This window comes from Protopterus annectens, chromosome 12.part0 (assembly GCF_019279795.1).
Source record: "Protopterus annectens isolate FY-2018-M chromosome 12.part0, PAN1.0, whole genome shotgun sequence".
In the NCBI taxonomy this organism is placed as follows: domain Eukaryota; kingdom Metazoa; phylum Chordata; order Ceratodontiformes; family Protopteridae; genus Protopterus; species Protopterus annectens.
Window position 1 is genome coordinate 1,080,428,093 of NC_056746.1, and position 23,858 is coordinate 1,080,451,950.

At 39.4% G+C, this 23,858-nt stretch overlaps 1 protein-coding gene across 1 annotated transcript in view; it reads left to right on the forward strand.

Moving 5' to 3' along the window:
• MMP24 (matrix metallopeptidase 24) overlaps window positions 1–23,858 on the forward strand; it is a 536,329-nt gene that overhangs the window by 405,603 nt on the left and 106,868 nt on the right. The window lies entirely within an intron of this gene.

A 23,858-nucleotide genomic window follows, 5' to 3' on the forward strand; every position in this document is an offset into this window, starting at 1 on the left:
ATCTGAGCAGGAACATCCTGATGCCTCATGAGTGGTCCCTCAACCCTGTAACAGCAGATCAGATCTTCCAACGCTGGGGCAAGCCTTGCTGCAACCTGTTTGCTTCCCCCCAAACTACAAATGTAAAAGCTACTTTGCCCTGATCCCGCCTCAGGGGAACCACTGAGGGATGCTCTAACACACGATTGGCCACTGGGTCTTCTGTATGCCCCCCCCCTTCCCCTCATTTCAAAATTTCTCCAGAAAGCTCAAAGGTTGAGAAGCAAAGTGATCCTCATTGCCCCCTACTGGCCCCGTTAAGTCTGGTTCCCATTTCTATGGCCTCATCTGATTCACAGCCCTTGGATCCTGGATCATTCCCAAGACCTGTTATCTCATCCTCAGGGACTGATTCATCCAAACCTGCACAGTCTCAAGCTCACAGCTTGGTTCCTCCACTTCCAATGATTGCCAGGCTGCCTGACATCCCATCTCCTATTCGTGAAATTCTTCTGGCTTCACACAAAACCTTCCACTAGGAAAATTTATTCTAGTAAATGGACTAGGTTCTCTATTTGGACCAAAGATCAGAACTTAGACTCTTTCTCTATGCCTGTTCAAAAGATCCTACAATACCTGACTATTCTTTTACATGCAGGAGCCGCAGCTTCAACGATTACTGTACATTTAGCAGCTATTGCCAATTTTCATAATGGTCTTGATAATTCTTCAATTATGTCACACCGCCTATGCAAGACCTTTTTGAAAGGAGTATTACATGTTAAACCTCCTGTCAAGCCTCCCTAAGAACCCTGGGACTTGACTTTGGTACTTCAGTCTCTCACAGGTTCTCCTTTTGAGCCCTTTGATTCTTGTGATTTGAAATTTTTGTCATGGAAAACCTTACATCTAGTAGCTCTTACCTTAGTGAGAAGAGTATCTGAGCTACAGGCCTTGAGTGTCAAGAGTCCTTACTTGATCTTCCATACGGATAGGGTGGCCCTTCGCAATGGCCCTTCTTTCTTGCCCAAGGTCATTTCTGGCTTTTCCATTAACCAACCTATTGACCTGCCAGTTTTCTTCCCTCAGCATTCTAATAGAGGGGAGTACCTTTTGCACACCCTTGATGTGCATTGGCAGCTTCGTTGTTATTTGGACAGGACTAAATCTTTTAGGAAAACAGATCAATTGTTTGTGGCCTTTGCAGGACCCAGATTGGGTAAACCTGTTTCCAAAGTGACTTTATCCTCCTGGCTTAGAAACGCCATTACCTTTATCTACCAACAGAATAAGCTATCCATACCTTCCAGAATAAAGGCTCATTCTACCAGATCTATGGCTACTTCTATAGCATTTCATTCCAGAGCCTCTATGGGTGATATCTGTGCAGCAGCCACTTGGGCAAGACCTCATACTTTTATATCTCGTTACAAATTGGATTTGGCCTCCAGGGGACAAGTATCTTTTGGTTCTATGGTGCTCAGGAATTTCCTTCCTTAGGGCCATCCAGGACTCAAGAGCTGGGGACTCAGTCCTATTTGTAATGAATGAACAAAGATTTACAACATCAGATAAAGAAGTTATGTCTTACCATAATGTTCCACCTGTGTTGTCGATCTTTGTTCATTCATTACTTCCCGCCCTCCTTCCCCCTGCCTGGACTCCTGGTGGACTTTAGGAACTCCTGGTTAGGGTATTTGCTCAGACAGAGTCTCCTACTATTTTTTCTATTACTACATCTATTATCTAAGGGCAGGCAAACTCGATCTGGAGTAACTAGGAGAGGGGCATTATGGGTAGGTCTTAGCTGAGAGTTTTTGGCTGGCATGAGCTTGGAAACAGCCATATCCGTCCTGAGGATGGAACCAAGGTCCTATTTGTAATGAATGAACAAAGATCTACAACACAGATGGAACATTATGGTAAGACATAACTTCATTTTTTTGTTTCAGTAACATTAATACTTTGCAGCTGTCTTTATATAAGACACATGTATCCTCTTCAAGGTTAGAAAATCAGTGTAAATTGGTTTGGGTGCCATTAACATGTAGTCAGAATTATTTTAAATGATGTGGAGTATTCAGAACAAGTAGCAAAATCACATACATTCTACATGTGCTTTATTGACTAAATTCTGTGTATCATGGGGTCCTGTACAGCTGAAATGTACAGGAATATCCTGATGGTTATCAACTGTACTTCTATGAGGAAATTTCCTACTATACTGCCTGTGTATTTGCCCTGACAACATGCAATCAACTAATGTAAGCCCCAAATTAAAGACAAGACAGTAAATTAGTATTTATTGACTGCAGTCTGTCTGATTACATAGTTCTGTAACTTAAAATCATCAGATGCTGAGGTGAGGCTGCTGATGATGATACACAAAAGTTTACAGAAATAAAGAAAAATCAATGCATATGTTATGTGAGACCATTGTACAAATTCTGGGTCCAAATACATGACCCATAAGATTATGCTTACTCAAATCACTCCATCCTGTCAGCTTAGTTATGTTTAAAAATGCAGTTTGGGTTATATTTGGATTGCTTTTATAAGTTTTAAGAGTTTAATTTTTTTGTGTTTACTTATAGCAGCCTTCTCTGTCATTCTTACATCTGACAGTGACACTGTCATTAAATTGTCATTATCAGTCACAATAAGTAGGGCAGTTCGAATCCGCCAGTTAGTTTTGTTGCACCCTTAATTAGTTGCCATGATCAGGGCCCCAGATGCAGTTACAAGGATACAAGTCTGGAAGTGAAACCAGTATCATCACACAAGTGGGATGAAAAGTTTACCAAGATATGACAGGTTATAATATCTGCAGTTAAAAAAACAGCTATACATAATGAATGCAGTGCCATAAAATCCGCAGAAGGGACTGCTGACGTTGCTTAATGCAGAGTCCTTGACCTGAACTACACTCTGACACAGTAGCTATAAAATAATTTGCCATATTTCTTCACAGTGGGACATTTCATTTTAGCTTTCCACCAAGTACCCTTCTTCCCGTGACTTATTTTTGACAGCTTGACAAAAAGTTCTCTTTCAAGTAAGTATGAAGCTTTATTCGTTCTTTCCTTCTTATGGTTCGGTACAGCAATGCAGTCCTTAACAAAAGATGAGCTACCTCGAACAAACAGCATATCTGCTGCTCCTATGACCACCTGTCAATATCTAGGCTGCATTGCAGAATAGTTGCTTTCCTTCCCAAGTAGCATGTGTAATGCAGTCTTTTTCCCTAAACTGAAACCTTTCTGTTACTTTACTGTGCTGCAAGGCATTTATTCATTATTAGTTAGGAATAATATCACCTATTATTATTATTATTATTTGTAAATGCTATGTCACACAGACAACCAAATATAGTCTCATACCCAAACACAAGCACACATGTGCGCGCGCACACACACACACACACACACACACACACACACACACACACACACACACACACACACACATTCTGACAAAAATACACCAGACAGTTACAAACACACACACAGACACAAACACACATAAGATCACAGGAGGTCACTAGGCTAATGGCCCTAGAGCCTTTTTAAGTCTAACCATTCATGCCCAGATTTTCCCAATTATCAGTGTCCATGGTCTAGAACAGCTTTGGTATATACCTGTGTCTTAGGGCACCTACAAACTACCCCTGTCCATAACAGCCACAGGGAACAGGCCATGGGTGAACTAGCAATTTCCCATCCATTGGTTCAAACTCCATTTGAATAGGCTTAGAGAAGATCTCTGCTTCACATGAATGAAGAGTCTGTTCCAGAGATCGGGTAATCTTAGAGACACATACCTGCCCATCCAACATGTTTTGTTTATGTCACACTCAAGGTTTAGATCCTTAGATCATACAATTCTAGTGCTGTGTTTTGGGAATGTGTAGCAGATCCATCAATGCTGTACTGGAGAATACCTTGTAGGTTAGGCACACATGCACACATACATACACAGTCATACAGTCACCATGACCCCCCCCCCCAAGCACGTACACACACACACACACACACACACACACACACACACACACACACACACACACACACACACAGGGATACAGTCACAATCACCCCTCACACATCTCACACACACACACACACACACACACACACACACACACACACACAAATGCATTCATGCAAACAGCCTCTCAGCCATGCACTCTGCAGCACTAGCAGATATACTGCAGTCATAAACAGCAATGAGTATACACCATAAAACTACAGCATTTAGCTTTCAGTGTTGTGCCCCAAAACAGAATGGTAGAACTAATTACTGAATCACTCTACCATGTTATTTTAAATTCTTTTGCATAGCTCTGGAGCAGAGAATATGGGTAATTTACATTGACCATGCCTCAAACTGCTCTATTTGTATGCAGAGTTACCCAATAGACCTATGTAGTGCTCTTTGCTAGAGCCGCCGTACTGCTGGAGGATTACAGTAGTTTCTGAATCTCAAACCCCCCCCCCCATAATAAACTGATTAATCCTGCTAGAAACGGGCTTGCAGAGTATGTTATATTTTTCTGAATATAACAACAGTTTTGTCAGTTGTTATTCAAGGTTTTATATTTCCATTCATATTTTTGTTACTGAAAGAGCTATATGGAACTGAGAGGGGCAGTGTGAAATCTCATGCTGGGAGACAGAAAAATAAATTGCCACTATCCACGTATTGTACACTGCACTGGAGATATGGCTATTGCTTGCTAATAATTATGAAAATATGTAATTTTCCATATATACATTAATATTTTAAAACCAAAGCAAACCAGTTAACATACAAATCATTGTATGTTGTCAGGTGAAACTGTAAATGATGTGAAAGAAAATAGTTATTGATATTTGCACTGTAAGTGCACGTCTTGAGAAACATGCTGGTTGGTTCTCATGTATCAGTTGTTTTATTTAATTGGTATTCTAACACAGTCTAGTGTGTCTTTGGCTGGGTAAAAAAAAAACAGCAAGTGCAAACTGCTGTGGCCAAAAGAACATTTTCCGCAGACGTGGAAAGTGCAATTGAGAAACACATTTAGTCTGAATGAGGAAAGGCCTCATTATCGACTAATTTAAATGTCACTGAATCATGCAGTGTCACTGCTAGTACTAATCAACACTTTCCTATAATAATCACCGGTGGTGGCACAAGAATCATGTGGTCACAGGCACCTCCCCATTCAGTCTCCGACAGACATGCACATGTACCTGTAATATAAACACAACACGCTGGAGAGACAGGTATGTATCCCAAAGACTACTTCTTCTCTGGAACAAGCTCCCTAATCCAATTCAAGTGTAACTTGGACAATTGGATGGGGAACAGGAAATTCACCCCTGGTTTGGCATCTATTTCTCTAATGTACACAGGCAGCTTGCTAATGTTTCAACTCCCAAACCCCTGCTTACACTTATCAAGGGTATAGAAATTTGAAAGAGATTTGGGATGCATGGCTAGGCTTAAAAAGGCCCTTGTGGTCATTAACCTAGTACACACCTGTGAACCTATAAACATTCAAACACAAGCAAACATACACACATACCCATCCCACTCAGCTGTCCCTGAATTTACAAAACATCTCTGATTTTACCTCCCATTGTTTCCATGCCCTTTGTAAAACATGGAGGATTACAGACACTCAATAATGCTAGGCTTAATTTCATTCTCTTTATTGTTCAGAAATGCATTGTGAAGAAAGACCTGTTGTTTTATTAATGTTTTTGTGACTTAGAGTAATATTTAAAAAGTCTGTCTGCTGTCATTTAGTGCTACTCCAAGTTTTGCTAAGATGTCTTGAACAAAGCCATTTTGAGGTATGGCAGTCCCCCTACAAACACACACAGACTCATCCCCACCCCTCTCAGCTGTCCCTGATTTTACAGAACATCCTTGACACTTCGCCTCTTACACCTGCCATGTCACTAATAAGTCATGGACCATTATAGTCAGTCAATAATGACAGGACATTAGAGTTTCATACTTCAGTTGTTCAGAAAATACATCATCATGCAAGACCTGTTGCAGATAAGCATTCAGACAGCTTTAGAGTAATATGTATATAGTGTCCCAGTTGTCTATTGTTGTTCAAAATATGCTTCAGGCTGCAAACCTCATTGTTCTATTACCTTTGTAAGTGGCTCAGGGTAATGTTTAGAGGCATTTAGTGCCCCCCCATACTTCTTATTCAGAAAGGCTCCACGCTGCAACATCAGTTGCTCTATTAACTTTTTACATGTGTGGGAGTAGGGTCTATATTAGATAATCAAAATTTTTACATGTGTGGGAGTAGGGTATATATTAGATAATCAAACTTTTGAAAGTTCGACTGTCATATGGTCAACACCATATGATCGAACTTTCAAAAGTTCGAATATCTAATAAAAAAATAAACTACACAAAACACCTACCTGAATGTTTTAAGCAGGCGGGCAAGCCCCCCTGCACCCCCACAACCCCGCTCTTTAAATATACCAACTCCAAGATCATACTACAGTGCAGAAAAGGGAAATCTTCCCATTCTGCTCTATATGGAGATCTCCATTACAACATTCGAACTTTCAAAAATCCGATCATATGGTGTCGACCATATGACACTCGAAATTTTGAATGTTTGAACATTCAATATAGACCCGTTGGAGTAATATTTAAAAGTCCCTGGTGTTTAGTGTCCCCCTCCCCAGTATTGCAGGCTTTGTTCATTAGCCTATGGAAGTTTAGCGGTATGGCAGACTTCCACCATGCACAAACACACACATTCAGGCATTCAAGTACATACATACATGCACAGATACGCACACACATTCTCACAGACAGTCAAACTCACACACAGACACTCAACATAGATCAGACCCCCATCCCCTCACCCATTCTTCACACTCACAGACACAATCTCAGATAACACACACACACACACACACACACACACACACACACACACACACACACACACACACACACACACACACAAACATCTCAACTGTCCAGATTTTTAGTCTGTTCCTCATAAAATTTGTGGTTTTCTGGCAAATTATTCAGGACTGAAATAACTAAATAATAAAAATTTGAGTTTCAGATGTCATATCCTAAAATGCATGCTAATGCAAAACCTGCTATTCTATTAACTAAGTTTTTGATAGCAATATTTAAAATCTCACCCTGATTTTAGGCTTTCATCCCCACATTATGTTTGATTTCGTCAAGATTTCTTGTGTTAAGCAGTTGAGAGGTATCACACACACACACACACACACACACACACACACACACACACACACACACACACACATACACACACATGCTTACTATCCCCTAAGTATCTCCCTATTGCGAAGACACAGACTCTGCAGACAAGCATTCTGATTGCCACTCACATACCCACATTCACACACTACTCACCATTATCTTTCCACAGACACTTGCCTGGTCTTACTTTTTTAATCTGTCTCTCCAGCTGACTACAGTGGGGGAACACAGCTTTTCAGCTGTGCTAACACCACCTTTTCTGCTTATTTACACAGCCAAAAGATTCTCTGAATCCCACAGATGGATAAATCTCTTACACAGGCATTGTCAGGAGAGAGCACCTTGCCGATTAACGTAGGCCGTCCTACCCCTAGAATGCCTCAATAACACATAGCATGGCCTTGGAGATGACCCACTGCAGTGATCTTTCAGACTGTGTAGAATCATTGCAGGGGGGACCTGTCTCTGAATCAGATAAGGCTGCCACCAGTGTTAGCAGCCTATGTTAAGAGTTTACCACTGACAGCAGCAGCATTTTCTGAATCCCAGCCTTTTGACCTTTGTGGCTAGACTAATTCTGAAGTTGTAACTCAGTGCATTGCATCTGAAGTTTTAAACCTAAAGTGACAACTTTTCAGAATTTCTCTGTACAATGAAAGTAAAAACTGTATTACAGACAAGATTGTTTCTCTATTTCTGTTGCTGGCAGTGGCGGCTGGTGACTTCAAATCACAGGGGGGCTGCAGGAGACGCTGAATGGGCGGGGTCAAAGGGAAGGGGTGTGGTCAACCATAAAGGGGAGGAGCTATGCACAAAACCACAAAAAAACTAACTTTAATTAAATACGCTGCCCTGGGTGGCAAACCATCATTATGAAAGTCCAATCAAGACAAAAATAAGTGTAGAAGAATAAAAATATTTCAATGCATTGGCTGCATGACAGCTTACTTAATATCTAGATGGAAACAAAAGGTTGTGAGGCATGAAAAATAAATTACTTTTAAATACATTACTGGAATGCCAGTCAAAATCAAGTATAAGAAAAACCAGAAGCACTCAACTCAAACTACTTCTCCTTGCACTGCAGTTCTAATTATAATATATTCAGCTTTATTAAAAGTACCAAGCAACATGCTGAAAGTAGAAATCTATGTGATGCCCCCACTTGTAAAAATGTTTCTTATCCAAAAAGACCTGCTGCCTGACAACGTTTCATGGGGAAAACATGATAAAAGTAAAATGAAAAGCAAACAAGAAACAAGCTCAAGATACATTGCTTAAAGGATTACTGTACAGGTTATGGACCACACATGATTGGCATTCTGTTTAGTTTACGGGTAAAGCCTGTAGAGATGACTGGAAGTCTCCAACAAGTGTAATGAGCTTTTTAAAATAATGGAATCCTGTCCTTTAATACCCAAGGCTTATACATTATCTAGTCAAGTATTCTCTGCATGGCAACAACAGAAAGGCTTTCAATGTTGGCAATTCTTTAACAGTATGCTTATTAAAGCTTACTTGCATCTTACGATGTCAGACAAGCTTACCTTATGGTCATTAAAGCATTGCTACTTAAACACAGAGCAACAGGCACTTTGAGTAATAAGCATAAATCAACAGTACAAAAATATGACAGAAACCAGACCATTCTGCAAAATCAAGGACAGATGAAAAGCCACTGTAGTACTTATGCAGTGTGTCCTCCCCATCCAAGGTAGATACAACTACTCCTTGCCTTGCTTGGACACATCCAGAGTCACTACATGGGGAGTGGGGTGCAACAAGCATGTCACAATTTGAAATCTCTCTGGCTGACTGTGATGGCCTGACACATTTGTCATACCTCTCAACTTCAAGAGCAAGAAATCTGGACAAAGCCATACACAGAAGGGGGACAAAGGCACAACAAGAAGGACCATTTTAAATATTGCTCTAATAAACTTAGAAAAATAATAGAATAGGTCTTGCATTAGTATGAATTTTCTGAAGGGTATAAAATCTGAAACTCAAATGTCTGTCATTTCTAACTTCAGTCTTTAGTGATTTGTCACTAATTTGCCAAAAAACACAATTTTATGAAAAATGGACCAAAAATGTGATGCAAAAATATAAAATAGACACACAATACAGCTTCTACCTGTCAAAGAAGGGACACTTTAATATTAGTACTGCTACCTTGAGCAGCTGACAAAATAAAAGAATCTACATGCATTTCAAGTAATCTATAACTTTGATTATTACAGTTATTTCTTAATTGTAAACCCTCCATGTTTTCTTCCAAAATTGCTATTTTTGGAGGGATTATTAGGGGAAGAGCAACATTTTGAGCCAAAATTGGGGACAGTTGAGAGGTTGGCTATGCCTAATTCTATAAAGCAATTTATTTGCATGTACCTCTCAACCTGTTAATGCAGTAAATCTGAACAAGGCCAAATATATTGGGGCACATATAAACAGTACTAAAATTGCTCTTGTATAAATTGAGACAGTTGATAGAGCGGCTCTTACTTTAACATGCATTTTTATGAAGGTTATGAAGTCTGAAACTTATTATTTAGTGACTTCTGGCAAATCATTTAACAACAAACCAAAAATAAGAAGCAAAAATCTATTCATTCTTTGAAAATCTGGACAGTTGGGAGGTATAGTTCAGCTGGGCCTGTCTGAGTTTGCTGCCCTTCCCCCCCCTGACAAAATAATGGTTGAACTGGAGCCTCTGCAGCCATTCCAATTAACCATTACTTGGCTATTTCACTCCATTTACCATAAACACTAATGTGCATACTGCTTTACTTCAATGATTGGACTTCATTTGAAAGTTTTATTTTGTATTTTACAGCACAAACATTAAGTAATCTGTTAAACAAAGCAATGCAGTCTCACAATGAAAACTTAGCATTAAAACTTCTCTGCCCTTGAAACTCACATTCATTGAAACAGCATTGAAACCCACATTCAAAGAAAATACATTTTGCCAGTGGCAGATAAAGATTAATTTTGGGCTGTTTTGAATCATAGGCCCCTTGCATATGAACCATACATGTGCTCTTTGATACACCTTCCTCATTGTACTAAAATTATATTCCTTGTACAATACAGTACACTTGTTAGAGGTGTTTTAAATTTGTTTTGAACATTTTCCAGTAAGCAATGAAACAAAACATATGCACCCATAATGGCAAAACTGCCCAGTTGAGAACATTTATCATAAAAAAGTCTACTCAGACTTCCACAGTCCACCATTATTAGTAAATATACACAATTCTACAGTCCACCATTATTAGTAAATATGCACAATTCCACAGTCCACCATTATTAGTAAATATGCACAATTCTACAGTCCACCATTATCAGTAAATATGCACAATTCTACAGTGCACCTTTATCAGTAAATATGCACAATTCTACAGTCCATATTCAGTGAATTCAGTTCTTGCCATAGCTGTCAACCTTAGCACAAAAACCTGGGCGAAGCCAATAATGGGGGAATACAGTCCCAAAAATAGGGACAAATTTAAAATATTCATCTTATAAACTTAGAAAATTGCTAGAAAAAAGGTTGTGCTACTATGTATTCTGAAGAACATGAAGTTTGAAATTCAAATGCCGGTCAATTCTACTGCGGACAGAACAAAAACAATTTTCAGCAGAGGCGAGGATTAATACTGCAGACCGTCTTTGTAAAATGGCAGGGCATCAGAGCAAATCCACACAAACACAGGCAGGAGATGCAGACTCCAACAGAAGCCACCCCAACCAAGAATCAAACCAGAAAACCTATAGCTGTGAGGCAACAATACTACCACCGCACCATCAAATATGCAAGGAATTAAACATTCAGAAACCTGAAGTCTGAAATTCAAATGCCTGTCAATTTTACTGCGGACAGAACAAAACCAATTTTCAGCAGGGATTAAAACTGCAGACACGTCTTTGTAAAATGGCAGGGCACCAGAGCAAATCCACACAAACACATGGAGGAGATGCAGACTCCACACAGAAGCCACCCCAACCAAGAATCAAACCAGAAAACCTATAGCTGTGAGGCAACAATACTACCACTGCACCATCAATTATGCAAGGAATTAAACATTCAGAAACCTGAAGTCTGAAATTCAAATGCCTGTCAATTTTACTGTGGACAGAACAAAAACAATTTTCAGCAGAGATGCAGGGATTAATACTGCAGACACGTCTTTGTAAAATGGCAGGGCACCAGAGCAAATCCACACAAATACAGGGAGGAGATGCAGACAGAAGCCACCCCAACCAAGAATCAAACCAGAAAACCTATAGTTGTGAGGTAACAATACTATCACTGCACCATCAATTATACAAGGAGTTAAACATTCAGAAACCTGAAGTCTGAAATTCAAATGCCTGTCAATTTTACTGCGGACAGAACAAAACAATTTTTCAGCAGAGACGAGGGATTAAAACTGCAGACACATCTTTGTAAAATGGCGGGCACCAGAGCAAATCCACACAAACACAGGCAGGAGATGCAGACTCCAAACAGAAGCCACCCAACCAAGAATCAAACCAGAAAACCTATAGCTGTGAGGCAACAATACTACCGCTGCACCATCAATTATGCAAGGAATTAAACATTCAGAAACCTGAAGTCTGAAATTCAAATGCCTGTCAATTTTACTGCGGACAGAACAAAACCAATTTTCAGCAGGGATTAAAACTGCAGACACCTTGAAATTTTCAACCAGACAAATAAAACAAGGGAAAAATTTTGATAAACCACCCAAAAAAACCCAAAGAAAATTTAAACCCCTGGGAAATTCCCCTCCCCATTTTGAAAGGTTTTCATTCAGAAATTTAAAGTTGAAATTCAAATGCCCAAATTAACAATAAACATTCAAAACCAAAAAACTTTCACAGACAGAAATACAACAGCCTAACATGAAGCCCCACCCCACCCACCACAAAGAACAACCGAAACCCAAAACCAAAACAACCAAAGCCATTTTAGAGGTATAGCAGTCCCCCCACAAACACACACATTACAGACTCACATCCCACACCCCCCTCTCAGCTGGTCCCTGATTTTACAGAACATCTTTTGGATATTCTTCGCCTCTTACACCTGCCATGTCACTAATAAGTCATGGACCATTATAGTCAGTCAATAATGACAGGACATTAGAGTTTCATACTTCAGTTGTTCAGAAAATGCATCATCATGCAAGACCTGTTGCAGATAAGCATTCAGACAGCTTTAGAGTAATATGTATATAGTGTTCCAGTTGTCTATTGTTGTTCAAAATATGTTTCAGGCTGCAAACCTCATTGTTCTATTACCTTTGTAAGTGGCTCAGGGTAATGTTTAGAGGCATTTAGTGCCCCCCCATACTTCTTATTCAGAAAGGCTCCATGCTGCAACATCAGTTGCTCTATTAACTTTTTACATGTGTGGGAGTAGGGTCTATATTAGATAATCAAACTTTTTACATGTGTGGGAGTAGGGTCTATATTAGATAATCAAACTTTTTACATGTGTGGGAGTAGGGTCTATATTAGATAATCAAACTTTTGAAAGTTCGACTGTCATATGGTCAACACCATATGATCGAACTTTCAAAAGTTCGAATATCTAATAAAAAATAAACTACACAAAACACCTACCTGAATGTTTTAAGCAGTGCAAGCCCCCTGCACCCCCATTAACCCCGTGACTTTAAATATACCAACTCCAAGATCATACTACAGTGCAGAAAAGGGAAATCTTCTCATTCTGCTCTGTACGGAGATCTCCATTACAACATTCGAACTTTCAAAAATACGATCATATGGTGTCGATCATATGACACTTAAATTTTGAAGTACCTGGTGTTTACATTCAATATAGACCCAAGTGGAGTAATATTTAAAAGTCCCTGGTGTTTAGTGTCCCTCCCCAGTATTGCAGGCTTTGTTCATTAGCCTATGGAAGTTTAGCGGTATGGCAGACTTCCAGCATGCACAAACACACACATTCAGGCATTCAAGTACATACATACATGCACAGATACGCACACACATTCTCACAGACAGTCAAACTCACACACAGACACTCAACATAGATCAGACCCCCATCCCTCACCCATTCTTCACACTCACAGACACAATCTCAGATAACACACACACACACACACACACACACACACACACACACACACACACACACACACACACAAACATCTCAACTGTCCAGATTTTTAGTCTGTTCCTCATAAAATTTGTGGTTTTCTGGCAAATTATTCAGGACTGAAATAACTAAATAATAAAAATTTGAGTTTCAGATGTCATATCCTAAAATGCATGCTAATGCAAAACCTGCTATTCTATTAACTAAGTTTTTGATAGCAATATTTAAAATCTCACCCTGATTTTAGACTTTCATTCCCACATTATGTTTGATTTCGTCAAGATTTCTTGTGTTAAGCAGTTGAGAGGTATCACACACACACACACACACACACACACACACACACACACACACACACACACACACACACACACACACACACACACACACATGCTTACTATCCCCTAAGTATCTCCCTATTATGTAAGACACAGACTCTGCAGACAAGCATTCTGATTGCCACTCACATACCCACATTCACACACTACTCACCATTATCTTTCCACAGACACTTGCCTGGTCTTACTTTTTTAATCTGTCTCTCCAGTTGACTACAGTGGGGGAACACAGCTTTTCAGCTGTGCTAACACCACCTTTTCTGCTTATTTACACAGCCAAAAGATTCTCTGAATCCCACAGATGGATAAATCTCTTACACAGGCATTGTCAGGAGAGAGCACCTTGCCGATTAACGTAGGCCGTCCTACCCCCAGAATGCCTCATTAACACATAGCATGGCCTTGGAGATGACCCACTGCAGTGATCTTTCAGACTGTGTAGAATCATTGCAGGGGGGACCTGTCTCTGAATCAGATAAGGCTGCCACCAGTGTTAGCAGCCTATGTTAAGAGTTTACCACTGACAGCAGCAGCATTTTCTGAATCCCAGCCTTTTGACCTTTGTGGCTAGACTAATTCTGAAGTTGTAACTCAGTCCATTGGATCTGAAGTTTTAAACCTAAAGTGACAACTTTTCAGAATTTCTCTGTACAATGAAAGTAAAAACTGTATTACAGACAAGATTGTTTCTCTATTTCTGTTGCTGGGATTGTTTCTTGAAACATTTTAACTGCATTATTTTGTTATTTAATTAACTGTGGTTTGAGAAGTGCCCACTGTCACGTGCTGTTCTTGTTCTGTTCTTAAAGCCATCGTCTGTCTTGTTGTCCACCCCTTATGTTAATTTGACCACAGAATTCCTTTTCTCTCCTGTTTCATTGCCATTGTTAATATGCAGAAAAGTATCACTTGTGGAATCACTCCCTTTAAGCTGATTAAATACTTTTACTCTCCCATTGTATTCTATACAGAGAGAATGCTAGGTGTTTACCCAGCCTGCATTTACAGGCTCTTGACTTCCCTGCCCTTACTAAAATGTATCTTTGGAAGCTCCAGCCAGTCTCCTCTCATCTGCTTATAGTAGAAGATAAAACTGAAAAGTTCCTTCTCTTGGAACATTAAAGCATGACTTGCCCTTGCTTTCATATCTTCCTGCCTGCTTAGTGCACAGCGCAACACCTGGAAACATTAACCCCCCTTTTTTCCATCTTAGTTTAAAATCTATAGCATCTGGGACTGTGCTACCATTCAATGGAGAACTTATTGTATGTTTTGTTGTATTCTTCCTTAATTACATACACATTTTGCTGCATTTACTTTACTTGTCTAAACACCTAACCACTGGATAATATGTTATTTTAACACTAGGACTCCTAACTGCAGTATGCTCACAGATAAATGTATTCACTACACTAATAATTCCTCCTATGAGATGTGTAAATACATAATTAATCTCATGGATTCCCACTCAACTAAAATCCTTCCATATGAGCTGCCTGCACCTCTACCACTGTCCTTCACTAATCACACCAAAAAGTCATGACGGGCGGTAAAACAATGACTCCATGCACTTCCTAGAAATAAAAAGATTAAACCTCAGCAAAAATCAGGACATTCATCCACCTCCTGCATACTTACCATAAAGAGTCACCCTGAGCTACACACCCCAAATCTATCCCTTTGAAACACAGAAGCAACAAAAATGTTTTAGTGACAGGTGATTCTGTTCTTAGGCACACCTGACTCATCACTCAAAAAGCAGGGCAAAGAGAGTGTTACAGTGACTCGTCTTCTGGGCTCCAGGATTTCTGACATTACAAGGACCCTAAGGGCCCTTTCACCAATTACAAGATGGTATTGTTCCACATGGACTGAGTGACATGAGTAATAAAACCCAGAGAGACAAGCAAAGAGGCATGTCAGAATTCCCAGACATGTTACAAATGCAGGTAAAACAGTGATCCTGAGTGGAATCCTTCATTTTACTCAAATGATGCCTAGATACAAATGCAATTATTTTCAATAATGGTTAAATATCTGGTGTCATTCCAGGGGGCGTAATATGTGTCAGCATGGAATGAGATGACTGACAGTTCAGCTTGCTTTGCTAAAAATGGCCTGTATCTGTTGTTCCAAGGCTTTCTCATGCTGGCTAAAGTATTTGCTGACTCTAGTTGATGGATATTCCAGAAAAATCAACATATGAGTCCCCAAACTGGATCACATCAAGATGGCCCTACTCAATGCCAGAAATCTGAGAAATAAATTGCCTGATCTTGAAGCACTCCTGCATTTGGAAAGTGTCCATGTCTTCATAGTTACTGGCACTTTGTTTAAATTTAAAGGGAGCACTCTCCCTCTCTCTCTCTCTACACACACACACACACACACACACACACACACACACACACACACACACACACACACACACACACACACACACACACACACACACACACACACACACACACACACCTGGATTTTGTACTTTTCATGTCTTCAGACCTGATGGTAACTATGCTGCAGTCTCCATATTTGTCATGGAATGCACTACCTCATGGCAGATCCACCAACTGAACTCACTGAGCTACAGATCCCTCTAGATAGGATTAATTGCTAACTAATATCTTGCTACAGAGCACCTTCTTTGCCCGCTGATGACCATGTAAGATTCCTTAATGCTCTCAATGATCTCCCTCTCCCCAATTAGTAGAAACTCCATTTTTTGGGGTGACGTTAACTATTTTTCAATAAACTGTAGCACCTGAACCTCAAAGTGCAGGATATGCTCTAAAATTCCTATAAGTAATAAACAAAAACTCCCTCCAGCAGTTAATAAATAAATCTGCTAGAAGACACAGCACTCTTGACTTGATTCTTACAAATACAGTTTCCTCTTGCCTGCTACTCCAGTGTTATCTCTTTCTGTAGTGAAGTTTGACTACTAACGTGTGACCTTCTCTTTTAAACACATAATTGCCCCTACAACAAACCTGACTGAATTTAACAATGATAAATATGACAACCTCACACTATGCTATGGAGAGCTATCAGAATTCACTTTTAACTACATCATTCCTGATCATCTTGATGCAGCAGCAAACTTCACTAAGGAAATCTACACTCATTTAGAAAGGTGCATAGAGCAAGCATACCCTAAAAGAACCAAGAACTATGGGAAATTCAAAAATAAGCCACCATTGTGGTCCAGTGCAGTAAATCAACTGCAGCAAGCAAAGAAAGCAACTCTTTATATGTCATATCCAAAACCCCTCTTCTCAAAGAAAATATAAAAAGCATTAAAAAAACTGAAAAACATAATATGACCCACTAAAGGAATCAATGAACTTAAGCTGACCTCTGAAACTAAAGATAATTAAAAATCCTTCTTTAGCTTTGTTAGAAAACCAAGAAACAACAATTACTCCTCCTGTTCTGACCCAACAGACATTACCAACATCCTTGCAAATCAGTTCAGTTCCACCATCACCCTGAGGCTTCGATCCAAAGCTATGAAATACCTGAACCCCTTACTCCCCTCAATTATCTCTAAAGATCATTTACTGAAAGTGCTAATCAGGACCAAAAATACTTCCTCCATGAGACCTGACAGTATACTTGGTTGCCTAATTAATAGTGTTAAGCATGTACTTGAAGACATACTCCTTAAAATGTTTAGCCTAGGTTTATCTGTCGATCTCATCTCTGATGTCCTTACAAGATAATTGCAGACCTATTAGTCTTACTAACCTCATCTGCAAAGCCAAGTAATACAATTTTTTTTCAAGATGGCGGCACATGCAGATGCAGTGGCTCTATGCTCTCCTGTTCGGTGCTTGTTTTTTGTGTTTGTGTTCATATGTATGTTCTTTACTGTTAAGTTCAGTCAGGCTGATCTTAAGTGTAGTCAGCAAGATCCCTTGAAAATTGGATTTCAGCATGATCAGGCTGTTACAAGTGACTTCTTACACTCATATGACATACCAGAGGAAATAGCAAGGACACCAGGTTCTCCATGGATTGTTGTCAGCCCAGGCAAAAGACAAAGGAAGAGGAGACACAGAAAGCAAAAGCAGGGATGTCGGTCTGGCCTACTTGCTAGGCTAAGGAAACATCCTCACAAACCACCTCTTCCCAGCATATTTATTGCTAATGCCAGATCTGTCACAAACAAAATGGATGAAGTACATGTACAGATTTCTGAGAACAAACTTATAAGAGACTGTTGCATTCTATTATTTACAGAGACATGGCTACACTATGTCTATACCAGTGGCAACCATTGAGCTGGCAGGTTGAACTGCATTTCGGTGGGACAGGACCAAAGTCTCTGGAAAGAGAAGAGGTGGGGGGCTTTGCATCTATGTGCATAACAGCTGGTGTACCAACATGAAGATCATAGACAGTTACTGCTCTCCTGATTTGGAGTATATGACAATCAAATGCAGGCCCTTTTATTTACCTCGGACGTTTACTGCTGTTATAGTTAGAAATGTTTACATTCTACCAGATGCTAATGCTAGCACAGCTCTAGGGTACGTGTTTGGCATCATTAATTTGCAAATAAACATCTATCCTGAAGCTGTTCATATCATAGCTGGTGATTTCAATCACACAGACTTGAAGACAATTCTCCCCAAATTTCATCAACATGTCAAATGTGCAATCAGGGAGAAAAATACACTGGACAAGGCCTACTCAAATATCAGTGATGGCTATAGGGCAAAACAGCTGCCTCATCTAAGCAAGTCAGACCATTTATCCATACTCTTTACTCCAGCATGTACTCCTATTAGAAGAAAAGACCAGATTACCACAAAATCTGTTAAAATATGGCCTGAAGGTGCACTCTTACAGCTACAGGATTGCTTTGAAAGAACTAACTGGGACATTTTTGAGGATCAGCATCTGGAAGTGTACACATCAATGGTACTCTGCTACATAAAAACCTGTGTTGACAATGTCACTGTCAGCAAGCACATCCTTGTGTACCCTAATCAGAAGGCCTAGATTACGAAGGAGGTCAGATGAGATCTCTTCTTAAGCACCACAAGCCAGCCTTCAGGTCTGCCAACAGAGCCTTTTATAGTATTGCTAGAGCCAACCTAAAGAAAGCCATCTGGGAGGCCAAAGTGGCTTATAAAAGAGAGATAGAGGATCACTTCTCCAACAAGGACCCACGATGACTATGGCAAGGTATTCAACATATCACTAACCATAAAACCAATAACCATATGGCTGTTGATGTGGATGCCTCAATGGCAGAGGAACTGAATTATTTCTTCACCCAATTTGAGGTGGAAACAGCAGAGACAGGCATGCCTAGGCCCCAGCCAATAGGCCACAGCAGTCTCATGTCATCTATATTAGCCTCCTACAACCACATCTTTACAGTACAAGAGCATAATGTAAGGAGTATGCTCAAAGCAGTTAATCCAAGAAAGGCTGCTGGCCCTGATGGAGTGATGGGATGGGTGCTGAAAGAACATGCAGACCAGCTCTGTGGGGTCTTTACAAAGATCTTCAACCTGTCTCTGTCTAAGTCTACTATTCCCCATCTTGTCTGAAGTCTGTTACAGTCATTTCACTGCCAAAGAAACCTGTTATCAGCAGTCTCAGTGACTACCGTCCAGTGGCATTTACTCCAGTCATTATGAAGTGTTTCAAACAAATGGGCCTGCAACACATCAAAGACAGCATCCCAGTCACCACTGACTTACACCAGTATGCTTACAGAGCAAACAGGTTTACAGAAGATGCCATCTCCACTGCCTTACACACTGCACTTTGCCATCTTGAGCAGCAGTGGAGCTATGCAGACTTTAGTTCAGCTTTTAATACAGTTATCCTGGTAGACTGGTCACTAAGCTCACTGGCCTAGGACTTTCACAACCTGCCTGCTGTTTGATTAAAGACTTTTTGACTAACCGTCCTCAGATGGTTAGACTAGATCCATACCTCTCCTCCACTCTCATGCTAAACACCGGCATCCCACAAGGCTGTGTGCTGAGCCCCCTTCTGTATACTCTTCAAACCCACGACTGTGTCCCCTCCCTTTCAGTGAATACCATCATTAAGTCTGCAGAAAACACAACAGTAGTTGAACTTATTTTAGGAGGAGACAAAACAGCATATAGAGATGAAGTTCAAAGACTGACAGCATGGTATATTGAGAACAACCTTGCCCTGAACTCTACCAATACAAAAGAGCTCATAATGGACTTCTGGAGGCACAACAGATCACAACCCAATTCATGTCTTCAAGTTTCTGGGTCTACATGTGGCAGTAAATCTCTCTTAGTCCATAAACACCACAGAAGCAGTTAAAAAGGCACAGCAGAGACTCCATTTCCTGATGGTCCTCAGGAAAAACAACCTGCAGGAGAAGCTACTGGTATCCTTTTACTGCTATTTTATTAAAAGTGTGCTGACATATTGCATTTCTACATGGTATGCCAACAGCTTGGTGGCAGACAGGAAGGGCCTTCAAAGGATCATTAACTCTGCCCAGAAAATTATTGGCTGCAAACTACCCTCTTTGAAGAAACTTTTCAGCTCTCACTGCCTCAGCAAGACAGCCATCATCTTGAAAGACCCTCCCCACCCTGGACATCACTTGTTTGAGCTGCTGCCTTCTGGAACATGGTTCAGGTCCATTCCTTCATGGCCAAATAGACTTAAGAACAGTTTCTGTCCCAGAGCTGTACGAGAGCTGAACACTCACATTGAGTGACTTTGACCAGCACAGATAATAGTCATTTTGTGCTATAAGGTATATTTTACATTCTTTTGCACCATATTTTATTTTTTTTACGTGCAATATACCCAAGTGCAACAACTTAGTTGTTTTTACTGTTTTGCATAGTATTATATTGTATTGTATTGTATTGTATTATATTCTTTTATTTTTTCATATTCATTGTATGTGAATGCACCTTAGGATTGCTACAAATTTTGTTGTACTTGTGCAATGACAACAAAAGAATCTTATCTTATAACTGATCTCATAAACTATAATATCAACAATTTTTTTTTTACTTGATCCCCAACAGCTTGTCTTTGTGAAGGGTAAATCATGTGTACTGTATCTGGTAAATTTCTTCAAAAGATTTATGGAGTCTGTAGACAGTGGTCATGTGGTACACATTGTATATCTTGACCTGGCCAAGGCCTTTGACACCATTCCCCTTGCTTACATTATACAGAAGCTAAATGCAGTAAAATTCACCCCTTAAAAGATGGATAGCAAACTGGCGGAAAGACAGGACCCAGATATTGCTAGCTGCAGCACCTCATTGTAACATATGAAAGTGACCAGCAATGTCAAACAGGACCCACACAGTGCTAGCTGCAGCACCTCATTGGAACATATGGAAGTGACCAGCAATGTCATCAGAGCTCGGTGATGAGACTTCTCCTTTTTGACCTTTGCTTCTCAGATCTCCACATATGGAGCCTAGACCTCTGGCTAACAAAGTTTGCGGGTGACTGCAAAGTGGAGTTTGTTGTTAAGTTGCCCTGTGACACCCAAACCCACCAGCATGAGATCTCCATAGTAGACACTTGATGTACTAAAACTTTGCCCAGACTAAATGCTAAAAAGTGTAGTGTCATCGCTTTTGGTAATCAGTGCCTCCTGTCAAAATACTGTATAGACAGCACACTGATACAAAACAAAAACGTAGTCAAGGACGTAGAAACTTAGGCTGATAATTCCCTCTTCTTATCTTCATCTGAGAATGTTTGTCTGGAAATCCTTTTATTTAGCATATGTGTTTGCAAAAGGAATAAAGAGGTCTAAAGAGGTAATTACTCCTTTATACTCTGCATTGATAAGGCCATTTATCAAGTACAAATCACCCTTCAGATTTGACATACTAAACATATCAAGCGGTTAGAAAAAACTCAAAGGTTCCTAACCAGAAAGTTTACAGACCTAAAGTTCCCTGAGCTATCAGGTCGTAGACTGGAAACTCTATCCCTTTATTCAATGTCTTGTAAAGATTTGAGGGGAGATCTCAGTCTCACTTACCACACCAATAGTGACTGGATTGTCCTGGATATTCTGTCTCTCTGCAAATCCAGTCCTAGAACCAAAGGGTTAAATCTTCACCAACAGAAAACTAAAACATGGTGGAGGGATAGGTTTATAGCCCAGCACCTCCCAAAACCGTGGCTCTAACTTCCCCTGCATGTTAAGCAGTGGTACATACTACCCTTCTTTAAACAACTATGAACAACTATGAAGAACTATAACCTCTTTCTGTCTTACTCATAAAACTACCATGTTAAAATGTTATTATCTCACCCACACTTTTTTCTTCCTATCATACCTATACATTATCTTACTTAACTAAACAAAAACACCTGTTCACTAACTATCCCCATCAAAACCTCCTCTCATCCCTCAATTTTCCTCAGCCTGACCTCCTTTCTTCCTCACTTTACCTTCTCTCCTCTTCTTTAATGTATTTGAAAAGAAAGTGATTACAGTATAATTTTGCTTGTTCTAGTTGTTTACTAACTGTAAATAAAACTCCACAATTATCACTATAACACTCTACTGTCAAATGCTAGCCATGTGTTACAATAGGTACTACTAGACTAGTCTCTCACTATATACGGACATCTGTATCATTGCAACATCACATAAACTCAGCCAACTCTATCTAATTTAGTAGCTATTGTGTAATTACTGTAAGTTACAACAACACTGTCATGTCTTTCACCATTGTATAAAAAGTGTCATTATGTCTATGTCTTTATGTATTGTTACTATGTGGAGAGTTTCTCCCAGGGCCTCCCTTGAAAATGGGTTCTTCCCAGTCGGACTTACCCGGTAAACAAATGTAAAATAAAATAAATAAACATAAGGGAGATGACTTTGTGGATTTAATGGCCCTCCTGGAGAAAGGAGGTGCAGCTTGAGGGAGGGTACTGGTGAGGCATAAATGGTTATAAGACCCAAAAGCCTTAGAATATCTGTGAATTTCATGAAAAATATTAGGTATTGTTAATTACACACATAATCATAATTTTTCATATTGTGAATAAAAACCTAGAAATAAATAAGAAGTTTAAGTCTGACATAATCTAGGTTATAGTATTTCCAAGCTATGAAAAGTTGTTCATTAAACTTAAAGAAAAGCAAAGATAGTTGCTGGGATAATTCTGAAATATTGCTATTAAAATACTAAGAAAATTGATTTCTTAACTACATTATATTACTATGATGGATTAACATACTTTTGATATATGTGGCAATATATGTGATATTGAATTTCTTCCTTTCTTTGTATATATTGTATGTGTTAAATCACTTTAAAATTAGATTTTAAACAAGGAAAAAAATAAAATCCTGTGTTTGTATGCATTGTAATATGTTACAGAATTGATGGTAAAAACTGAATACATTAATAGTTTTCACTGTAAGAAAGACTTTTTATGGATATGTTTGCTTTTTGCACTTTATTAATAGCTTTTTATTGTTCTTAAGATATTTATATTTGTTCGGCATATGCTTTGTTAACTGGATTTTTCAAAAACTGCTCTGGAATTGTAAGGATGTGCATGGGTTGCTAGAGGTCTGACATTCCATATCTCTTGGCAAAATGAGCTAGTGAAAGTCCAAAAAGTAACATCAGCCATAATTCTGTTTTAGTTCTGAATGCACTTATGTAAGCATCTCTCCAGAGTGCATTCCATATTATAACCAACCTTTTAGTAATACTTTCTGGTTTGAATAAACATCTGTATGTTTGTGTGTTGTACTCATATTAATGTTGCAACCCTTTAGGCAATACTTTTATAAATGAAGTTATATAGACTATCATATACATTTCATACAGTTTGATTTAACCACTGTATATGAAGTGATTCTGTATGGTATTATTTTTAAAAGCTACAGTGTTTACAGCAAGGCACAGGTCATGAGTAGAACATGTCCAGGTGAGGCTTCCCACCTATGTAATTAACAAATACATTTTAAATTCATAAATGAAAAGACAGCTATCCAAAATAATTTTCTCTTAAGGCAGAACTAATGCATTAACTACTCCTTAACTATGTCTTCAGTTTGTTTTTGAGGAATGTGTCCCTCTAACAGATGTGTTTTTGTTTTATGCATCAAGTGATAC